General features: G+C 44.3%; 1 protein-coding gene across 1 annotated transcript in view; it reads right to left on the bottom strand.

The window, feature by feature from the left end:
- LOC124545123 (fatty acyl-CoA reductase wat-like) overlaps positions 1-23,165 on the bottom strand; it is a 261,169-nt gene that overhangs the window by 101,916 nt on the left and 136,088 nt on the right. The gene's annotated exons all lie outside the window — the stretch shown is intronic.

Raw genomic sequence — 23,165 nt, forward strand, 5'->3', positions numbered from 1 at the left:
GTAGCGTACACAGCTAAGGGTTATTGTGTGAAAAATGTCGGGAATTGATTATGAATGAACTAGCTCGAAAAGATAGTTTGAAATTCATTTTCGATCCGAAATATGCACGACCTAAAGCTTACGAACTCGAAGCATGGATTGAGAATGTTTTGAAACGATCTTTTGATGAAATAATTGGTGCACATCTTTCGATCGTTAACAGTACTGCGCATATAAAGTTTAAAACTGCTTAAATATGCGATCAGATTGTTCAGTCATGCGGTGGTAGCCTTAAATTTACTCACAGCGATGGTAATATTGGCGAAGTTCAGGTATCTCGTGCAGGGTTTAGTGTCCGCACAGTTAGAATTTTCGAACTACCTTTTGAAGTTCCTGCCGACGAAATAAATTCAGTTTTGAAGAATTATGGCACGGTTATCAGCAATATTTCGGAAAAGTGGATGTCCTTCAAGGTTCCTGTCTTCAACGGTGTTCGGCAGGTGAAAATAGAACTGGAGAAACACATTCCATCATATATTACGATCTGTGGATACAGGGCCATTGTTATATACGATGGACAGCCTCGCAGTTGCTCTGGGTGTGGTGCAACTGATCATGTTCGCGCACAATGCGTACAGTGACGAGTGACACAGATGCCACCAGGCGAAAGTGTTCCTAGTAACAAGTTGTCATCAATGCCTCTAACTTATGTGGCGGCAGTCCGTTCGACCATGGCAGCGACGGAGGTCACTCACATGGACACAACTGTCAACATCACCGAAGCTGACCAGACACCAATGGAGACTGCCACCCCAGAGGGCAACGCTGACGCCACCCCCGACGTGACGATGAAACTTAACGATCCGGAGGCTACGTGTTTGCTTAGCGCCCAGGTTGGCGAGAAAACCCAAGATGTTGAGAATGATCCACGCACCGACAAAGGAGCGGATTCTAAAGCAATGGGAAGTGACGACTACACCGGATTACCAATCTGCAGCTCTTCCTCCGTGACTGTAGCAAATGAAAGGGCTGACCTTTCTCCTAAAAAACACAAAAAGCGACGGATCGCTCACAAGGATGCTGAGTAAACAGCTCCACTGCTGCGCGAGTAAGGTGCGCAAATTGCCCGCGAATTAACGGACGCAACTCTTGGCAGGACAGATGCGAAGCAATCGAGTAGCCACGACCAGGCGATAACAGTGACCACGCCGAACTCTGGGGTTGGAAATCACGTTGCAACAGACGACGATCGTGTCTCTCAGCAGCTTCTGAGAGAGGGGCGAAAAGAACAGTGTCCAATGGGAAAGGGCTCAGATCAGAAGATGGACATGTCAAATGCGGGCAGCTGGGCTGATGATATCGAGGACATGTCGGTGGATCGAAGACTGACTAGGTGTGAACAACCAAAGGAGGCTATGCCAGCCGGGAGAGCGGAATTACTTGTGACACGACAGCTTTCAACGAACCTGAGGAAAGATGATGATTCGGATACGTATTAATTTCCTCACCGACATCATGCTTGTGCTGACTGGTCAGCGACTTTTAACATAGAGAACTTCGTGCCTCCTTTTCAGTACTATAAGATAGTCACTGTAAACATAAACAAAATAACTTCAGACCAGAAGATACACAGTCTCCGCGATTATTTGTATAGCTGTGATGCAGACATCGCGATGCTGCAAGAGGTGGCTCACCATTTCCTACCTGACTTTCCTGGGTATGACGTACTGACAAATACCATCCCAGATAGCTCCTCAGGCACAGCTCTGTTATTCAAAGAGGGTATTATTGTCTCGGACGTGGAAAGACTAGAGTCTGGCAGAGGAATCTCGTGCCTTATTAATGGAGTTCGATTGATAAACATCTATGCTCCCTCGGGGAATCAAAATATAGCTGCCAGAGCACATTTTTACGCTACTGACTTATTGTATCTTTTACGGAGGAATGAGGAGGACGTGATCGTCGGCGGGGATTTTAATTGTGTTTTAAAGCCTAAAGACCAATGACCGAATTTTAACGGTTGAGCGATTCTTGCCGAAACTGTTCGACAGATGGACCTAGAAGACACCTGAGAAATCCTGAACGGGGACCGACAGTGTTTTACGTATTTTACCGCTCAAACTGCCAGCCGAATAGACAGAATTTATGTAGGAAAACGCCTGCGGGACAAGATCTCTGCAACGGAGACGTGGCCGTTGTATTTCTCCGACCACGAGGCATATCACTGTACAATCCGAATGGTACGGCAGGGAGCGTACCGTGGCAGAGCGGGTTGGAAGCTGAATGTTTCAATACTCAATGATCAAGGTTTAAGAGAACGGGTGCAGGATGTATGGGATCTCTGCTCACGACGCCAACAAACTTTCCCGTTGGTCACGCTGTGGTGGTGCCGCTGCGCAAAGCCCAAGCTTATTAATTGCTTGAAAGGTTACAGCTACGAAAGGAGCCGGCAGCAGAAAGAGCTTTTCGAATTTTATTTTCGATGTCTCCGTGAGCTGTATTCTGCTCCTCATGTCACACAGGAGAACTTCGTACAGATCAAAAGGATTAAGGCGAAGCTAACACTATTGAAACGAATAAAACCGGAAGGAATTACAATACGTTCTCGCGATGGTAACAGCGCCTATGACGAAAGCCCATCCTCCTTCCATCTCGCGAAAGAGAAACGCCGCGCAAGACAGAAATTGATTCACAGATTAAAAACAGAGGATGGCAGTGTCACCACAACCCAGAATGAGATAAAGGAGTATATAACCGACTTTTACCGACGGCTGTACATGTCAGAGCCCACGAATGACGAGGCAATTACGACCATGAAAAACTACCTTACAGCGACCCTCGACGAGACGGACAGACAACTATTACTAAGTGATGTCACTGAGGAAGAACTTCGGGAGGCTTCGAAGAAGGCTCAGGGTAATAAATCACCCGGTGAAGATGGACTACCCATTGAATTCTACAAACAATTCTGGTACTTACTCGAACATTGCTTCCTGAACATATGTAATGAAATTAAAGCGGGTCGGCAACTACCAGCAGGATTCAGTGATAGTCTAATTGTACTCGTCCCCAAAGAATACCCACCAGATGATGTCAATAAATTTCGTCCTATTTACCTCCTCAACTCGGATTACAAAATTGTGGCCCACGTTCTAGCAGCGAGAATTAAACATGTTTTACATAAAATCACACAGCCAGACAGCAGCCGTCCCTGGTCGAACGATCTTTAAAAGTCTCGCAGATTATAGGGAGATCATCTCCTTTAGTGCTATTACCCAACCGGAGGCTGCAATTTTAGCTCTAGATCAATGCAAAGCCTTTGACAGGATCTCGCACAGCTACCTTTTTCAAATTATGAACCATTTAGGATTTGGTGACGGTTTTATTACGATGGTCAAAAATGTGTACACCTCTGCTTGCTCTCGGATCGTCATCAATGGGCAACTCTCCCGGCAAATAACTATTGAGCGATCTGTACGACAAGGGTGCCCCATATCAATGCCACTTTTTGTCATTGCCATTTAGCCACTTGTCCGTTTGCTGAACCGTACTCTTGAGGGCTTAACCCTGTATTCGACGACTGTAAAATGTGTGGCATACGCGGATGACGTAAGTGTCATCGTACGTTCGGAGCGAGACCTGCAAGAAGTCACTAATAGAGTACGGGAGTATGAACGAGCCTCACGCTCAAAGCTCAACTACCGAAAGACTAAACTAATGCCGATCGGCAGAGCGTTTAGAATCGATGACAACTGTCCATATGTAGTACACGAGAGTATCAAGCTGTTGGGAATACGAATGAGTCGCTGCTCTCTGAAAACTACAACTGACAACTGGCAAGAGCTTCTGGCTATGACGAGAGGTTGTCTCCAGCAAAATAAAGGCAGAGAACAGGACCTCATACAAAGAGTACAGTTTATCAATAAAATGATACTTTCGAAAATATGGTATGTAGGGCAGACAATCCTTGTGGTCAACAGCATTTCCAAGCAAATAATGACGGCAATTGGTTGGTATATTTGGAGGGGCGAAATATTCAAAGTGGGAATTAATGTTATTACTCCCCCACCAGAGAAAGGGGGCCTAGGGCTAATAGATGTTGAAATTAAATGCAAGGCTCTTCTTATACGGAGAACTGTTCAGCTGTTTCAAGACTACCCAGACAGCGCGTTCCATATGGCCCTACGGATGTGTACACCTACTAATATGGCAATACTGATAAACCTGGGGGAAACCCACTACAAAGCCAACCACATCATCAGGATGTTTCTGCTCGAAGTTAGTTACCTCCGGGCGAAACTGAGCGCACCAATACAGGACCTTACAACCTCCCAACTATACCGGATAATGAATACTAGTGGAAGAGTAAACCGCATGGAAACGAAATATCCCCTACGGGATTGGGCTCAAATCTGGAAGAACATCCACAACAAAGTGCTCGGAACAAATATCAGATCAACGTGGTATAAAGTAGTTAATGAGACCATACCTACGAAAGAAAAATTACAGAGAATACGATTGTCGGCAGCTGACAGATGTAGGGAGTGTGCCCTAATAGACAACTTGTAAAACAGATGTGTCTGCGGGGAAAATAAGTTGGTCTGGGAATGGTGCAGAATGAACCTTGCCTCTCTCTGCAGGACAACTAGACAGACAATCTCCATCACATCGGTGTTGCAACCTGATGGCACTTACTACCCCATCACGAAGAAAAATATATGGACATGGCTGACAGCACATACTCTGCATTACCTAATTCAAGCCGAAGATGCGCCATGTTACCAGGGCTACAGAGTATATCTAGCCACACAAGCACAACTGCTGATGAAGGATGACAAATACCGACAAAAGTTCGCGAACTATATACCAGCATTGAGAATAACGACACTATGAACGACAAAGGCGATGAAAAAAAAACGAACAAGGAACGACGAAGTAGATGTATGCACTGCGTCCGACTGTTAATAACATTGATGGCAGTGATTTTTTTTCTTTTTTTTTCTACATCACAACCAGTGTGTGGCGTCCGGCAATTGGGCACTTAGGTGCTAAGAGAAGACAACTGCCGACATAGGAGATAACATACAAACGGGTAAAAAGAAACGAGACCAAGCTACATGCTTGGGGTATACCATAACAGGCAACCCTCGAGAAGACGAGTACCGTCAAAACACCGAGATGTCTCACGCAAAGAATAGTGGAAAAAAACGATTAAAAAAATCCTTTGTATATTAAAAAATTTCCAAAAAAAACAAAAAACAAAAAACTACAAAACAAGATGAAACTAAAAGTTTTGCAGCAACGAGTCATCAACGGGAATGAAACGTTTCCTTTGCTGCAGAAGCAACGCACCTTGAACTTTCCACTGCAGTGACAATACGTTTTCCTTTCTTGATGCAGAAGAAGCATCCCTTGTGTTAAACGATCTTTTAATGGCATAGAAGCCAGGCCGAGAGGGCAGGAAATTAGCGAGCGCAAGGATGGATTGAAGGGGAGAAAGGAGACCTAAAAAAAAAGGTTCCCTTGTGTGTTGCAGTGATCGTACTATATGACATAGCAGTTCCAGTCACGGTAGAAGCCGCTGACTACAACCTTTTATTTTCCATTTTAATTAATGGAGTTGAAAACTGCTAGTAAAAATTCCTTATACGAAATCTGAAGTATGCCTTTAAACATCAATCCTCGTCCGATTTCGACTTAGTAAATTAAGTTAATATCATGGATGTCTGCTTTGCAAATGCCAAGGTGCTTCACTGTAAAATAGATCCTGAAAAGATTCAAACCGACTGTCAACGATATAAATTTGAGCTTTGTTCGTCATATAGGTCTAACATGTCAGAAGGCTGTTTATGAAGTGCACATGTTGATTAATATAGTTCCCCTCTTCTAAATTTTTGCAATAGCATTTAACTGTAGACGTTTTCTAACACCAGCGTTAGCAATTCCTTTCCGTTCTCTGAAACCTCCAAAACGACAAATTTTCTGGTTTAAATCTGATGACCTTAACTATCACTTCCGATCAACATTAAATACTTCATGAACCCATACATGGAACTCCAAATGTGCAGTGTTCCTGCACTGCTACAGAGCATGCATTGCAAGGTATTCACACAGTTTATCGCATAGACTTACCGTAAGGAATGAAACAAGAACTGTAATACACTTTACACGACAGACGCTCACTCTGGCTTGAAAACATCCGAACATTGACCAAAACTTGCACAAATAATTGGGTTTGAAAGGAAAAGAAACGAGGTATGAAGCATTTATAAATTCATCGAATGTAGTGAGATGGTTTAATTTCGTCCCAGCCTATAAAATTAATTTCGGGCCATACTCAGCTCTTGCCGATTAATGTAATATAATACCCGCCTACTAATCAGGGCGTCTGTCTCCGTTGCTTTTGAGCGTGAATGGAAATTGCAGAAATTTTCTGTGGAGCAACATTTAATAATAAAGCGTTTTAAATCATCAAAAGCGATGAACGGGAGCAGGCGCTTTCGATAAAGAACGGGGGAGTGCAGCGCCGCTGCTGTCGCCACGGCCGCTGCCGGTAGCGGAGCTTTGTCGCATACGGCGTCCAGAGGAGGACAGTCTGCGGAAAATCTGCCGCAAAATCGTTACTGGATAAAATTTTAATATCGGTGTGTCTGAAAGCGAAATAGATTGAATCTGCGCTACCATTACATTCACGTCTTCAGCATTCAGACAGAAGAGGCTATAAATGTATTTTATGGCAGCTGCTCTCGATCCACTGACATTACGAACAGAAACAACGCACGCTACAGCTAACCACAGGCGTAATCAGCCTAGGGTTTCTCTATCATGGGACAAGTTTTCCTCCAGGAAGTGCCGCAGTCTACAGTGTTGCCAGATTGTGCAGATAACCAGACTTAGAGAATTAGCGAGTTGGCCAGTTTTTTTGTCCCACGTCGCGATCGGCGCGGACTTAGCCTCTGAAGCGGCCGGCCGCCGGTCGAGTTTCATGTCAAAGAGTGTACAAGACCCAAGGGAAAATAATAAGAGTGAACGACCAAGAACGAAGCGCTTGGATTAAAATGGGTGTAAGACAGGGTCGTAGTCTTTCGCCGCTATTGTTCAATCTGTACATCGAAGAAGCAATGATGGAAATAAAAGAAAGGTTCAGGAGTGGGATTAAAATTCAAGATTCAATTATAAGAATCGCTGATGATATTGCCGTCCTGAGGGAAAGAGAAGAAGAACTGCATGATCTGCTGAATGGAATGAACAGTATAATAAGTACAGAATATTGATTGAGAGTAAATCGCCGGCCGAAGTGGCCGCGCGGTTCTGGCGATGCAGTCTGGAACCGCGAGACCGCTACGGTCGCAGGTTCGAATCCTGCCTCGGGCATGGATGTGTGTGTTGTCCTTAGGTTAGTTAGGTTTAACTAGTTCTAAGTTCTAGGGGATTAATGACCTCAGCAGTTGAGTCCCATAGTGCTCAGAGCCATTTGAACAATTTTTTTTTTTTAGAGTAAATCGAAGAAAGACAAATGCACTGAGATGTAGCAGAAATGTGAACAGCGAGAAACTTAACATCAGGATTGATGGTTACGAAGTAGATGAAGTTAAGGAATTCTACTTCCTAGGCAGCAAGGTGGACATCAAAAGCAGACTAGCACTGGCAAAAACAGCATTATTGGCCAAGAGAAATCTACCAGTATCTAACATAGCTCTTAATTTGGGGAAGGAATTTCTCATAATGTATGTTTGGAGCTCAGCATTGTATGGTAGTGAAACATGGACTGTGGGAAAACCGAAACAGAAGAAAATCGAAGCATTTGAAATGTGGTGCTACAGAGCAATGTTGAAAATATGTTGGATTCATGAGATAAGGAATGACGAGGTTCTGCGCAGAATCGGAGAGCAAATGAACACGTGGAAAATTCTGACAAGGAGAAGGGACAGCATGATGGAACATCAGGGAATGACTTCCATGGTACTAGAGGGAGTTTTAGAGCACAAAAACTGTAGAGCAAGACAGAGATTGGAATACATCCAACAAATAATCGAGTACGTAGTTTGGAAGTGTTACTCTGAGATGAAAAGATTGGCACAGGAGAGGAATTCGTGGCTGGTCGCATCAAACCAGTCAGAAGACAGATGAATATATTATGTGATCAAAAGTATCCGGACACCCCCAAAAACATACGTCTTTCATATTAGGTAAATTGTGCTGCCACCTACCGCCAGGTACTCCATGTCAGCGACCTCAGTATTCATTAGACATCGTGAGAGAGCAGAATGGGGCGCTCTGCGGAACTCACGGGCTTCGAACGCGTCAGGTGATTGGATGTCACTTGTGTCATACGTCTGTACGCGAGATTTCCACACTCCTAAATATCCCTAGGTCCAACGGCTTCCGATGTGATAGTGTAGTGGAAACGTGAAGGGCCACGTACAGCACCAAAGTGCACAGGCCGACCTCGTCTGTTGACTGACAGAGATCGCCGACAGTTGAAGAGGGTCGCAATATGTAATAGGCAGACGCCTATTCATACCATCAAACATGAATTCCAAACTGCATAAGGAACCACTGCAAGTACTATGACAGTTACGCGGGAGGTGAGAAAACTTGGATTACTTGGTCGAGCGTCCGCTCATAAGCCACACGTCACGCCGGTAAATGACAACGACGCCTCGCTTGGTATAAGGAGCGTAACAATTGTACAATTGAACAGTGGAAAAACTTGTGTGAAGTGATGAATCACGGTACACAATGTGACGATCCGATGGCAGGGTGGGCATATGGCGAAAGCATGGTAAACGTCATTTGCCAGCGTCTGTAGTGCCAACAGTAAAATTCGGAGGCGGTGCTGTTACGGTGTGGTCGTGTTTTTGATGGAGGGGGCTTGCACCCCTTGTTGTTTTGCGTGGAACCATCACAGCACAGGCCTACACCGATGTTTTAAGCACCTTCTTGATTCCCACTCTTGAGGAGCAATTTGGGGATGGCGATTGCATCTGTCAACACGTTCGAACACCTGTTCATAATGAACGGCCTGTGGCGGAGTGGTTACACGACAGTAACATCCCTGTAATGGACTGGCCTACATTGAGTCCTGTCCTGAATACTATAGTACACCTTTGGGATGTTTTGACGACCGACACAGATACCTCTCCTCAGTGGAGCACTGAAGAATGTACTGCCATTCCCCAAGAGACCAACCTGCACTAGATTGAACGTCTGCCTACGAGAGTGGAAGCTGTCATCACGGCTAAGGGTTGACCAAGACCATGATGATTCCACCATTACCGATGGGGGTCATTTACAGCCAGGTGTCCGGATACGTTTAATCACATAGCGTATATGTTGTCGTTGTAGTCTTCAGTCCAGAGACTGGTTTGATTCAGCTCTCCACGTTACTCCATTCCGTGAAGCTTATCCATCTCCGATTAACTACTGCAACCTACATTCTTTTGAATCTGTTTAGTGTATTCATACCTTGGTCTTTCTCTACGAATTTAACCCTCTGCGCTTCCCTCCAATACTAAATTGATGATCCCTTGATGCCTCAGAACGTGCCCTACCAACCGACCCCTTCTTCTAGTCAAGTTGTGCAACACATTCCTCTTCTCCCCAATTCTGTTCAGTATTTCCTCATTAGTTACATGATCTACCCATCTAAGCTTCAGAATTCTTCTGTAGCACCACATTTCGAAAGCTTTCATTCTCTTCTTGTCTAAATTGTTTATCGTCCATGTTTCACTTCCATATATGGCTACACTCCATACAAATACTTTCAGAAAAGACTTCCTGACACTTAAATCTATAATCGATGTTAACAAACTTCTCTTCTTCAGAAACACTTTCGTTACCATTGGCATTTATATCCTCCCTACGTAGACCATCATCAGTTATTTTGCTCCCTAAATAGCAAAACTCACTTACTACTTTAAGGGTCTCATTTCCTAATCTAATTCCCTCAGCATCACCTGATTTAATTCGACGAAAATTCCATTGTCCTTGTTTTGCTTTTGTTGATGTTCATCTTATACCCTCCTTTCAAGACATTATATATATATATATATATATATATATATATATATATATATATATATGTATATACTGGCCATTAAAATTGCCGGCCGAAGTGGCCGTGCGGTTAAAGGCGCTGCAGTCTGGAACCGCAAGACCGCTACGGTCGCAGGTTCGAATCCTGCCTCGGGCATGGATGTTTGTGATGTCCTTAGGTTAGTTAGGTTTAACTAGTTCTAAGTTCTAGGGGACTAATGACCTCAGCAGTTGAGTCCCATAGTGCTCAGAGCCATTTGAGCCATTAAAATTGCTAGACCACGAAGATGACGTGCTAAAGACACGAAATTTAGCCGACAGGAAGAAGATGCTGTGATATGCCAATCATTAGCTTTTCAGAGCATTCACACAAGGTTGGCGTCGGTGGCGACACCTACAACGTGCTGACGAGGAAAGTTTCCAACCGTTTTCTCACACACAAACAGCAGTTGACCGGCGTTGCCTGGGGAAACGTTGTTGTGATGCCTCGTGTAAGGAGGAGAAATGCGTACCATCACGTTTCCGACTTTGATAAAGGTCGGATTGTAGCCTATCGCGATTGCGGTTTATCGTATCGCGACATTGCTACTCGCGTTGGTCGTGATCCAATGACTGTTAGCAGAATATGGAATCGGTGGGTTCAGTAGGGTAATACGGAACGCCGTGCTGGATCCCAACGGCCTCGTACCACTAGCAGTCGAGATGACAGGCATCTTATCGGCATGGCTGTAACGGATCGTGCAGCCACGTCTCAATCCCTGAGTTAACAGATCGGGACGTTTGCAAGACAACAACCATCTGCACGAACAGTTCGACGACATTTGCAGCAGCATGGACTATCAGCTCGGAGATCATGGCTGCGGCTACCCTTGACGCTGCATCACAGACAGGAGCGCCTGCAATGGTGTACTCAACGACGAAACTGGGTGCACCAACGGCAAAACGTCATTTAGTCGGGTGAATCGAAGTGATGTTTACAGTATCGCGATGGTCGCATCCGACATGGCGGTGAACGCACATTGGAAGCGTGTATTCGTCATCGCCATACTGGCGTATCACCCGGGGTGATTGTATGGGGTGCCATTCGTTACACGTCTCGGTCACCTCTTGTTCGCATTGATGGCACTTTGAACAGTGGGCCTTACGTTTCAGATGTGTTACGACCCGTGGCTCTACCCTTCATTCGATCCCTGCGAAACCCTACATTTCAGCAGGATAATGCACGACCGCATGTTGCAGGTCCTGTGCGGGCCTTTCTGGATACAGAAAATGTTCGACTGCTGCCCTGGTCAGCACATTCTCCAGATGTCTCACCAATTGAAAACGTCTGATCAATGGTGGCCGAGCAACTGGCTCGTCACAATACGCTCTTGATGGACTGTGGTATCGTGTTGAAACTGCATAGGCAGCTGTACCTGTACACACCATCCAAGCTCTGTTTGACTCAATGCTCAGGCATATCAAGGCCGTTATTACGGCCAGAGGTGGTTGTTCTGGGTACTGAGTTCTCAGGATCTATGCACCCAAATTGCGTGAAAATGTAATGACATGTCAGTTCTAGGATAATATATTTGTCCAATGAATACCCGTTTATCATCTGCATTTCTTCTTGGTGTAGCAATTTTAATGGCCAGTAGTATATATATATATATATAGTGTACGTCCTTCCGAATGATCATTAGCGCATCCCGTAAAAATCTGAAGTAACCGATCAAGAACTTTTCGAAATTCTTGATAATAACGTTCCCGTTTCATATTTACATATTATTTATACATTATTTAATTTAAAAACAGGTTCATAAATACATGAACATGTTTGCATGCAACATTATCAAAACCTCAAACGAATCGGCCAACTACGTTTTGAGTTTTGCGAGCGCCAACATATGCAATAAGATTACGTTGTATGATGTGTGAGTAAATATGCTCATGTTTTGCCGATTTATGAGTGTGCTGAAGAATAGTGTCACTATTCTTTGGAGTGTGGTGCAGCATACAAGAAAAGTTATTTGTCCTGCCATAATAATATTTCACTTCCTTTAAGGTCTCCCGTTGCTACTACTTTCACAATACGACGTAGGATCTTGTCATCTGTGTGGTAAAGTTGACTACGAAAACAAAGCTTATAGAAGGAAGTCTTCTCTTTAAAGCGCATTAATTGCTAACTTTATTACTAAATTTCTCTGTCATGCATATCTAATAAAAGGAGTTTCATATCTTTCAAAGAGTACATAGGTGTAATCTCCAAATAGGTAAATATGACTGCATTAATAGTTTCATTATTACGGTACCGCAATGCTCCCCTGTCAATCATTCTTGTATCTTCATCGTTTTTATAACCCAAGTTTAACGCTTCATCATTTTTACAACCGCTTTAGCATAATATTCCTATAAAAAGTCAGGGTCCATATCTGCATGGATGGAAGTTGTTCTTCACTGAAATCCACTACATATTCAAGGTTTGATGGTGTTAGTATCGTAACATCTGATTCATGGTCACTTCCAACTGAATCTAAATCTGTGGCCTGCTGTAGATAACATTTTCAAAGATAACAGAGTCTGAATTCTTAACGTGGATTCAATTTCAATTACTTGTCGCACAGGTACCAAATACTGAGATCCTGTCATTCTTCTGTATTTTGTAAAACTAGCTTCTAGATCATCTGTCTGAACCTTTCCTGCCAAAACAACTTTGGATTTCAACTGTTCCGTGCAGTACTTGGTAAACACAAGCAGAGTGTGAGTAGTGTGAGACATAGTGGAATGTAGGTCACTGGATAATCTACGTGTGCGAACAGCAAAATGTTTCCAAACATCTAACCAGGATAAAAACTTATAAAAATTTCAAGTTTTTATCATATGCATTTGAAATTGGTTTCTGGAACTGATCCTTGAAACGAACAGCTCTGTCAGAAAAGATTAAAAAGATTTTGATCAAAGTACCCAGAACCCATGCAAGCATCGGCATATCCATGGTCTTATCTGAAAACGTTCTGAGTCGGTTCCGAACCGAAGAGAAAGGTCATAGTCTCACTGAAGTGATAGTTTGCATGCGGTGTGCTCTAGAGAAACAAACAGATGCATATTATCCTGATAGAAGGTGTACCGATGATCCTCTTTAATCCTGTGTAAACATCCCCCAAGCGAAAATACACCTGTCACTAGTCCGAACGCTACCCTGTTGATTAACGGGATACACTGCCTCATTTGCTTTCCGGCATGTCCGTTGTCTATTGTCGAAGCGTAGCTAAGTGTACCCAAACTTATGACTCCAGGCGAATTTCCCATGCTTCAAACATCATGTTTATCTTCGTACCCCGTGACAGTCGATGAGCAGTAATACATGTGTGGCCTGGTACTTCTCGATGGCACAGTGGCTGCGTAGTGGTCCAGTATTGGTCTGCAGCACTGGCCGTCTATGTACTGTTATAACCCGCAATATCCCCCTGTCATCAACACGTAGCCCACAGCAGTTCACTATGGAGGTGGCAGTTTGCCCCGAATCAGGGAACTCAGGATTCACCCAGCCTCCTGGTCTTGATAATGTGGTGTCTCCTGCCTAAGATACTAGGGCATACTACGAATATATGAACACATTGGACTACCAAATGCAGAAGTTCTAGGAGCTGCGTACAATACCCGAAAAAATGTCGATGACGAAGCCGACTACCTAGCTGCTTCCAACTTCCATGATGAACGGAAGAAGGAGAGGGGACAAATTTGAATCCAGTAACAATATTTTCTCGGGCTTTCAGGCATATAAAATGGTTAGATAATCTCTAAGCCAAAACAAAACCAATCTCAATGAAGGAATTATCCGAACGGCATGGAAATCGAACGAAATGCATTTATGCGGACGAACAGTTTCAGAAAAATTGGATGATTTACTGGAGAGAAAGAGCTCACAATTTGAGTTAGACAAGAACGACTTGGTCCACATCTTTCATTTATTGATAGAGTTGTTGGATGTCCTCCCGAGGCATATCGTGCCAAATTATGTCCAATTGGCACGTTAGATCGTCAGAATCCTGAGATGGTTGGAGAGCACTCTCCACAATGCCCTAAACGTTCTAAATTGTGCTGACCAAGATGGGGTTTGGCGAGCACGGAGAATAGCTGCAGAAACTCTCACCGTGTATCGGCGCGCGTTATCTCGCTGAAATGTAAGCCCAAGATGTCTTGCCATGAAAGTCAACAAAACGGGGGGGAAGGGGCGGGAGAGAATATCTTTGACGTACCGTTGTGCACCCCAGATGACGACCAAAGGAGTCATGCTATGACATGAAATGGCACCCGTGCTATCAGTTCTTTTTGTCGGACAATACGGCAGGTGACAATCAGGTTGATACCCCACTGCAGCTCAGGGTGTCTCTAGACACATAACGCCCCAGTCGGCGACCGTTTCTACTACTTGTCTCCTTGCTTGCCAAACCATACCTTGGCCAGCAAGTACGCAGAATTTCTCCCCAGGCGAGGACGTCTGGAGCATTATCGATAGGGCCCCCCAACCACTTCGGGATTTTGACAATCTAACACGTCAATTGGACAGAATATGGCACGCTATTCCTTAGGACATTCATTGATTTTGCCTATCACTGCCAAGCAGAATAACTGTTTGCGCAAATGCCACAGGTAGACTAAAGCGTTATTGGCTTTCTCAATCTGTGAAGCTCTTTCTCTTGAATAAATCATCCAATTTATGTGAAATTGTACTCATTTGTTTGTATTTCTTCGCTTTCTGTCTTAAAGTATATATACGAGCATTCGGACGAGTGCTACTCGATCAGTGTCAAGTCTTGACTGTCGTAAGATTGCTCCCGGCGTCGTTATAAAGGATGATTCGCTGATGATGTTACAGACTTTCAGGGACGACTGAGAGGGTAAAGGCGTCAGTTCGGGGTGGGGGCGGGGCTGGTCCAGAAACAAGGGAGTGGAATGTTATAAATGAAAATCATTCTGGTACTCTGATAGTGAGGTGCATTTAGCTCTACTGTTGTTGCTAAGACTGAGGGAGGCAACTTCGGAGGTGGTAGTACGGACCAAAATAAGAAAAAAATGTCTAATAATTATCTGCTCTCAAATTCCTACCTAAAGAGCTACGAGCACTCGGTCATCTTCACAACTGTGGAACACATCTCTTCAGTCCACGTAGTTCTTCAGGTACGCATTTTAGAGCCCTTATTTGCTGGACGATTTTTTCCTTGCTTTAGTCCATACTGCGCCGCTTGAAATACAGAAACCAGAAGAAGAGATGTATTTCGCAGTAGCGAAGATGAACAAGTGCTCATAGCTCTTCAGGTATGCATTTTAGAGCCCACATTTACTGTCACTTCTTTCTTGTTTTGGTACATACTGAATAAGTGCCCATGGTTCTTAAGGTATGTATTTTAGAGTCCATATTTACTGAATTTCATTTTCTTTGTTTTAGGTCGTATTACCTCCTCCAAAAATGGTTCAAATGGCTCTGAGCACTATAGGACTTAACATCTGAGGTCATCAGTCCCCCTAGAACTTAAACCTAACTAAGGACATCACACACATCCATGCCCGAGGCAGGATTCGAACCTGCAAGCGTAGCAGTCGCAAGATTCCGGACTGAAGCGGCTAGAACCGCTCGGCTACCGCGGCCGGCCACTACCTCCTCCAAAAATATAAAACCAAAGAGATTGCAGGTGAATAGATGTGTTTCAGAGTATCGAAGATGAATACCCGATCATAGCACTTCAGTGTCCATAGGGTTTTAGAGTCAATAATTATTAGTCTTTTCTTCTTATTTTAGTCCGAAGTATGCAAATTGGTGCATTTACCCTTCTCCATCATCCCTGAATGTTTGTAACATCATTAGGGAATCACCCATTATAGCCATGCTGCTGGTCGTGTTTAGTCCAGGCACATAAGGTAATGGTTTCGTTGCGCATCCTCCTCATCCGCTTCAATCTTCCAATGACATAGAACGTCAAAAATGCAACATAAGCCGGCCCCTGAAGAGGCATCAAATCTCCTGAGTCTTTAAGCATCCAGCAAAAATTTGAGAACTCATGAGGTCTTTGGGTGGTGTAGGCCTCAGAACACTCGGAATGTAAAAATAGCGTTTGGGTGTGGGCAGATTGTGCACTTTAAACAGCACTGTACAGAACACAAGAGGTGGTTTCGCATGAGGTATCCCGAGAAAACAGTAGTAGTAGAAAATACTCCGGAAAATGGATACCAAATTGCTTTCTTCGAGATATCCATAATAAAAAGAAAGATGATTTCTGTGATAGCGTAATAAAGGAAGCGATAGAGATAGAAATATCTGACAACACCCTCAATAATGCCGGCGGCTTTCAGGTAAGAACAGCTTTGTACCCGGACATCACAAGATTGAAGCGGGCGTGTCACGGCGTGCAAAGAGAACGTTACCTTGTATCACCCTGGAGTTGGCACCAACAACATCACAGGCAATATTAGGACTATACGGGGCGAATCACCTAAAATTTGCACCGCAGATATTGCGTAAATGGAAAGTGCTATTGATATGCAGTTTTCACAGAATGGTTTCGTAATCAGGGGCTCGTATTATTACCCAGTAAATAGGTTTTAATAACTCTTAGAAAATGTGTGTTTTGTGCAGACATATATACACTCCTGGAAATAGAAAAAAGAACACATTGACACCGGTGTGTCAGACCCACCATACTTGCTCCGGACACTGCGAGAGGGCTGTACAAGCAATGATCACACGCACGGCACAGCGGACACACCAAGAACCGCGGTGTTGGCCGTCGAATGGCGCTAGCTGCGCAGCATTTGTGCACCGCCGCCGTCAGTGTCAGCCAGTTTGCCGTGGCATACGGAGCTCCATCGCAGTCTTTAACACTGGTAGCATGCCGCGAAAGCGTGGACGTGATCCGTATGTGCAGTTGACGGACTTTGAGCGAGGGCGTATAGCGGGCATGCGGGAGGCCGGGTGGACGTACCGCCGAATTGCTCAACACGTGGGGCGTGAGGTCTCCACAGTACATCGATGTTGTCGCCAGTGGTCGGCGGAAGGTGCACGTGCCCGTCGACCTGGGACCGGACCGCAGCGACGCACGGATGCACGACAAGACCGTAGGATCCTACGCAGTGCCGTAGGGGACCGCACCGCCACTTCCCAGCAAATTAGGGACACTGTTGCTCCTGGGGTATCGGCGAGGACCATTCGCAACTGTCTCCATGAAGCTGGGCTACGGTCCCGCACACCGTTAGGCCGTTTTCCGCTCACGCCCCAACATCGTGCAGCCCGCCTCCAGTGGTGTCGCGACAGGCGTGAATGGAGGGACGAATGGAGACGTGTCGTCTTCAGCGATGAGAGTCGCTTCTGCCTTGGTGCCAATGATGGTCGTATGCGTGTTTGGCGCCGTGCAGATGAGCGCCACAATCAGGACTGCATACGACCGAGGCATACAGGGCCAACACCCGGCATCATGGTGTGGGGAGCGATCTCCTACACTGGCCGTACACCACTGGTGATCGTCGAGGGGACACTGAATAGTGCACGGTACATCCAAACCGTCATCGAACCCACATCGTTCTACCATTCCTAGACCGGCAAGGGAACTTGCTGTTCCAACAGGACAATGCACGTCCGCATGTATCCCGTGCCACCCAACTTGCTCTAGAAGGTGTAAGTCAACTACCCCGGCCAGCAAGATCTCCGGATCTGTCCCCCATTGAGCATGTTTGGGACCGGATGAAGCGTCGTCTCACGCGGTCTGCACGTCCAGCACGAACGCTGGTCCAACTGAGGCGCCAGGTGGAAATGGCATGGCAAGCCGTTCCACAGGACTACATCCAGCATCTCTACGATCGTCTCCATAGGAGAATAGCAGCCTGCATTGCTGCGAAAGGTGGATATACACTGTACTAGTGCCGACATTGTGCATGCTCTGGTGCCTGTGTCTATGTGCCTGTGGTTCTGTCAGTGTGATCATGTGATGTATCTGACCCCAGGAATGTGTCAATAAAGTTTCCCCTTCCTGGGACAATGAATTTACGGTGTTCTTATTTCAATTTCCAGGAGTGTATATTTGTTTAAATGGAACAATGTGTATTGATATTAACAAACTAAAAGTAGGATGAATTAGAATGTCAGTGGTGTTTGCTGCATGAGTCTAGCGCGAGTCCTTTAAGAAATAACGTATTCTGAAAGGTTTCCACACTGACACTTGTTTGTGCCATTGAACCTGCCTAGTTACTAGGTACGATGTTGCTGTGTTTGATTACATGGCGCTCGTGTGTGTTCCTTAACTACATTTCGACTTGCTAGGCAGTTAGTGTACGGCAGTCCAAGCAGTAGGTCGTCAGTGGATGATGCAGAAGAAGCAGACACGTTCATGGTGTATGAAAATGTAGGAAGAATGCAGTTCGTTCTTATACAGTGCAAGATAGCCCAATAGACGTCTGCAGTTATTTATGAACCTCTTTAACCAGTTACGTGAAGGTGGTAGCGTAACACCTAGACAACGAAACAGAAGGTACAGTAACAAGTACCGACAGAACAGGGGGAAATTAATGTTCTCGCTGCTGTTAAAGCTGATTTGTGCGTCATCTCCTGCGCAGTCGCACGAAGGAGATGGGTCAGCAAGTGTTCTACGCATCCTTCATCGACATAGCTTCCATCCCTATCACATCTCTCTCCGAGAAGAGCTACATGGAAACGATTATGAGAACCGTGATACATGGACATTAAGACAGGATATTCCGGATGTATCATGTACCTTGTTTATTGATAAAGTCATATTTACCAATCATGGCCAGGTAAACCGCCGAAATATGCACTATTGGTCTGTTAACAAGTCCTGTCAGCTTACCTAGGTGGAACGTCAGCGTTCATGGAGCGTAAACGTGTGGTCTGTGATAGTGAACCGTCTATTCATAGGCCCGTGTTTCATAGACGGAACACTGAACGCGCACAAATATCACAGCCTCCTAACAGACCATCTTCCACGGATGCTAGAAGACGTTCCTCTGCAGAATAAGAGGAATGATGGCTGTCCAGCCCACAGTGCACGAATTACTACAGCATGTCTTCACAAATTGTTTTCAAATCATTGGACTGGGCATGGAGCACCTGCACCTTGGGCAGCCTATTCCCCAGATTTGATGCCTGTAGAATTTTTCTGTGGAAAAAGCTGAAAGACGCTGTCTAAAATGACATAACGAACTACAACCGATGATATGCAACTATGTATTACTGCAACCAGGTTGGACATCTCCGCTGAAATGCCATGTGCAGCAGTCGTTGCCACTAGTCATTTTGAACACAACCTGTGATGGTCAGTTGTCTCGTTACTGGTCACAATCTACATAACTAGTGTATGTACTTCTGGGTTTCTTTACGTGTGCTACCGCAGGTATTGTACAAGTGTTAGATGCACAAACTTTTCAAAATACTGTATCTTGTAAAGGACTCACACCATAATTCTGCAACAAACTGTAAAGGATGAGCCAGTTGGTAGGAAAAGTTTAATTTATTTTACTAGCTCTCAGCGCAGAGTGTCTTTTCCATTACAGTCAAGCTCCCAGAGCAGAGTGTTTTTTTCCATTACGGCCAAGCCACGGCCGGCAGTGTTGGCTGCCTGTAAATTCTTTCATCCCACGGTCTAGCAACAGGACGTCAGCACTGAGGAAGAGCACCTTGACCATGCACCTCCCTCATGTGCTGAAGAGGGTACGCTATGCAGAGGCACCGCTGAGCATGCGCCGCTCTGCAAAGTTCCATGCCGCCCACACGGCTTTCTCGGTGCAGATCAATCAGAGTGGAGGAAGCTGCGTGGTGCATCGAATACACCCGGCCACCCTTTGCTGGGGCCGCGCTCTTGCTCTCCCGTGAGTCTGACACATACCCGGTAGCAGCGAAGATCTTCCCGCTGCTCCCGGTGCTGCGGCACTGTGGACTTAGTTTTTGCAGACACCAACCTTCGGCATACTTTACCTTCTGGCTCACCCTCACCTCCCTTGGTCCAACAATGTATTCCCTGTAGCGTAGCTTTTACCAGTAAATGGCATTACAAAAGAAACTTTGTCGTGCTCTTTCCAAAACGCCCACCGCCGCCCCATCCACCCATCCACCCACCCTGTACAAAACACCACTACTTTTAGTGTGTTAATGTTTACTGGCTAATAGTACGAGTCCCTGATTTGACTGGCTAATAGTACGAGTCCCTGACCACCAATCCATTCTGTGAAAAGCGCAAATCAGTAGCATTTTTCATTTCCGCAACATTTGCAGTGCAGCTTTTAGGTGATTCACCTCTGGGACCTCAAACGAAATTTTAGCCATATCACCTCGGAAACATGAAATTGTAAATTGGATTTAATATGTCGTCGATGTCGAGATCCTTAGACACAAAACACTGATCAGGTATAAGAAACAGTGCCCTGGACGCCTGCAGAACCAACAACTCGCCACCCTTGGAGCCCACAGCAGAAAAATATGCGGGCTGGTGCAGTGTGCGGTGTAAGACTGGCGAGAGGACGGGTGTTGACAGAAGTCGACGATTTTCATGTAAGACGAGGATCAATTGTCCGTAGCGTTTTTATTCCATTTCATTTTATGAACGCCGCAATTATATTGGTAGACTTTCAGTGTTTTAACCTCATGAGCCAAGTTTTACAACCTGATGATGAGAGCTTTGTCTCTCGAAACGCATTATTGAGCTGCATGTAGGACACAAATGTAGTTGAATGCTACCGGTTATCACCGTTGAAACATAACAACTGTTATCTCACGTCCTTAAAATGGATATTACTACATACAAAGACAATTTTCGTCGAAATACCACCTAAAGCAGACGAATAATTAACTTGGAATCATCAGCTTCATTTCAAGATCTGCGAAAACGAGTTCAGGCAGTCAATGTTGAAGCAGCAACTTGGTATTCAGCCAAGGCGTAAAATGCAGCTGTAGCAGAGCCCTTCGTGATGAACTGATACGAAAAGCTAGCTCTCACAGGCACAAAATTATGTTCTAAGTATTCTCTATATTATAAAATTAAATGTTAATTTCTTTTGCAAAAAATTCAAACTTGACTGTACCTTCAAATGGGGTGAAGTTGACCACTGCAGTGAAGTTGACCGAAAAGTTCAAAAACTATTTTATGTTCAATAACTCTTGAACTGCGATGGAAAATCATTTATTTTAGTTATACATTTACTGTTCGGAAGTTCTTAACTCATGGCAATAGCTAAATGTATAGAATTCCCAACCTCTACATGAATACTATGTTCTTCTTCTTTCTTTAACTTTTTTAATGAGCAAAAACTTTAAATCGTGCAATTAGCCAAGACAACTAATCTCTCTCGGCCTTTCGTGTGTCATACATTGACCTATCAGAACGATAGCTAGAACTATGACAAAAGCTAATTATTATACTTACCTATTTATAGACACATAAATAAGACTTTAATAATTCTTGGTGGAGTGAGTTGGACCGCCTTTTCTCGAGCGGTTCGCGTATGAAAATTAGTGAATACGGCAAGAATGTGAGCTAATGAACACAGTAGCAGTTTGACGCAGTGGATACAGAAAACGTTAGCTATAACAGACTTGTGCTGGAGTGAGGAGGTCATTGTTGCAAGTGTATTTCAGCAAATGAGTTTGTGACGCAGGCCGCAGTTCTGTTTGTTGCGACATTCAGTTGAGACCGTAACAGTTATCAGTGTGAGAACGCCGCATGTATAACACGTAAATCGGGTGAATTGAAGACATATTGCCTCGATGTTGTAGAACTGTGTCTCGCACACATTTTAAATGAAAAACTGGGGCCAGTTGAGTGTATAAAATTCCAAAACGAATCCTGATAAACAGCGTTCGTGGGTATCATGGTAAAAAACAAGATGGTCAGCCAGCTTTAGTGCTAAAGAAGACGAGTGTGTGTTTCATCCGAATTTCATAAAGCAAATTTATGATCACATTTTGTCTCAAACTTCTTTTGTGGGTCACCCTGAAATTAGTCTTCTTCCTTTTCTTGTGCCTTTGTCAAACATTTTCGCAGGGTCGGCAGGGTTATTGTCAGATTTGTCATGGTTAATTGAAGGGGTGGCCGGATGCCCTTCCTATCGCCACCCCGTTACGCGAATGATGATGACGGTGGTGAAATGGTGAGGGCAACACAAACACCCTGTCCACGGGCCGAGAAAAATCCCCAATCCGGCCGGGAATCGAACCGGGCATCCCGTGATCCAAAGGCTGCGGACTTCACCCTGGAATTAGTATTAAAATTTAAATAATGTGCCAAATTTATTCTTAAATAACTGATACGTTTTCACAACAGTTAAAGTCACCCTAGAGTTATGAACGATCCCCAAGATCACATAATCGATCATCGGTCAACTTCATCCCTAGATGAAATTTAAAATCTGTAAGAGCGTAAGGTAAGAAATATCAAAAATTTTATTACTACAGCTCAGTGCCCATACTCTGAAAGAAAAACCAATATATTAATTTTATTAGTTTCAGAAATATTCCAATTTAAACTCCAAAATCGGCCAACTTAGCCTGATTTGACTGTACAACGTTTGTTGTTCCTGCAGTTAACAAAGTCCATACCTGGTTCACAATCTTTCTGTATCAATCAATTTAACTTTGCTGCTAAGTTTTATATCCACAACTATTGTAAACTATTTAAAGCAATTCCCAAAATTTATCACACCATGATTTCCAGCATGGTAACGGTATCCAAATTTGATGTGACGAAATCTGGTGTCCTGTATTACACACTATATTTTCTGCCCTATTTCTGATTTACCAGCGTAGTAAACAAACTTGACAGTTCATGAATACTTATGTTGTTACTCACGCACATGTTCGGTCAGTTGGTTAAGCATGCGACGGGAAAGTCGGGTGATATGCTGTTGAATCTCTGGTTCGTTGAAATCATTTTATTTAGGCCTACTAGTAATGATGCTAAAAGTCAATGATACATAATATCACTAAGGTACTAAATTTTCTCCGTTTTCGTAGTTAGGAAAGTGCTTTGGCTTTGGGAAAGAATACTAGGTCAATATAGGAGTCAAACAGTGAATCAAATCCACACAATCAGTTGTGTGACATTGGATTGTGAAATTATTCCTTATTTAACAGAGTTAAATAACATTTTGTATTAGACTAGATAAAAAAGTCA

The sequence above is a fragment of the Schistocerca americana genome, chromosome 8, assembly GCF_021461395.2.
Source record: "Schistocerca americana isolate TAMUIC-IGC-003095 chromosome 8, iqSchAmer2.1, whole genome shotgun sequence".
NCBI lineage: Eukaryota > Metazoa > Arthropoda > Insecta > Orthoptera > Acrididae > Schistocerca > Schistocerca americana.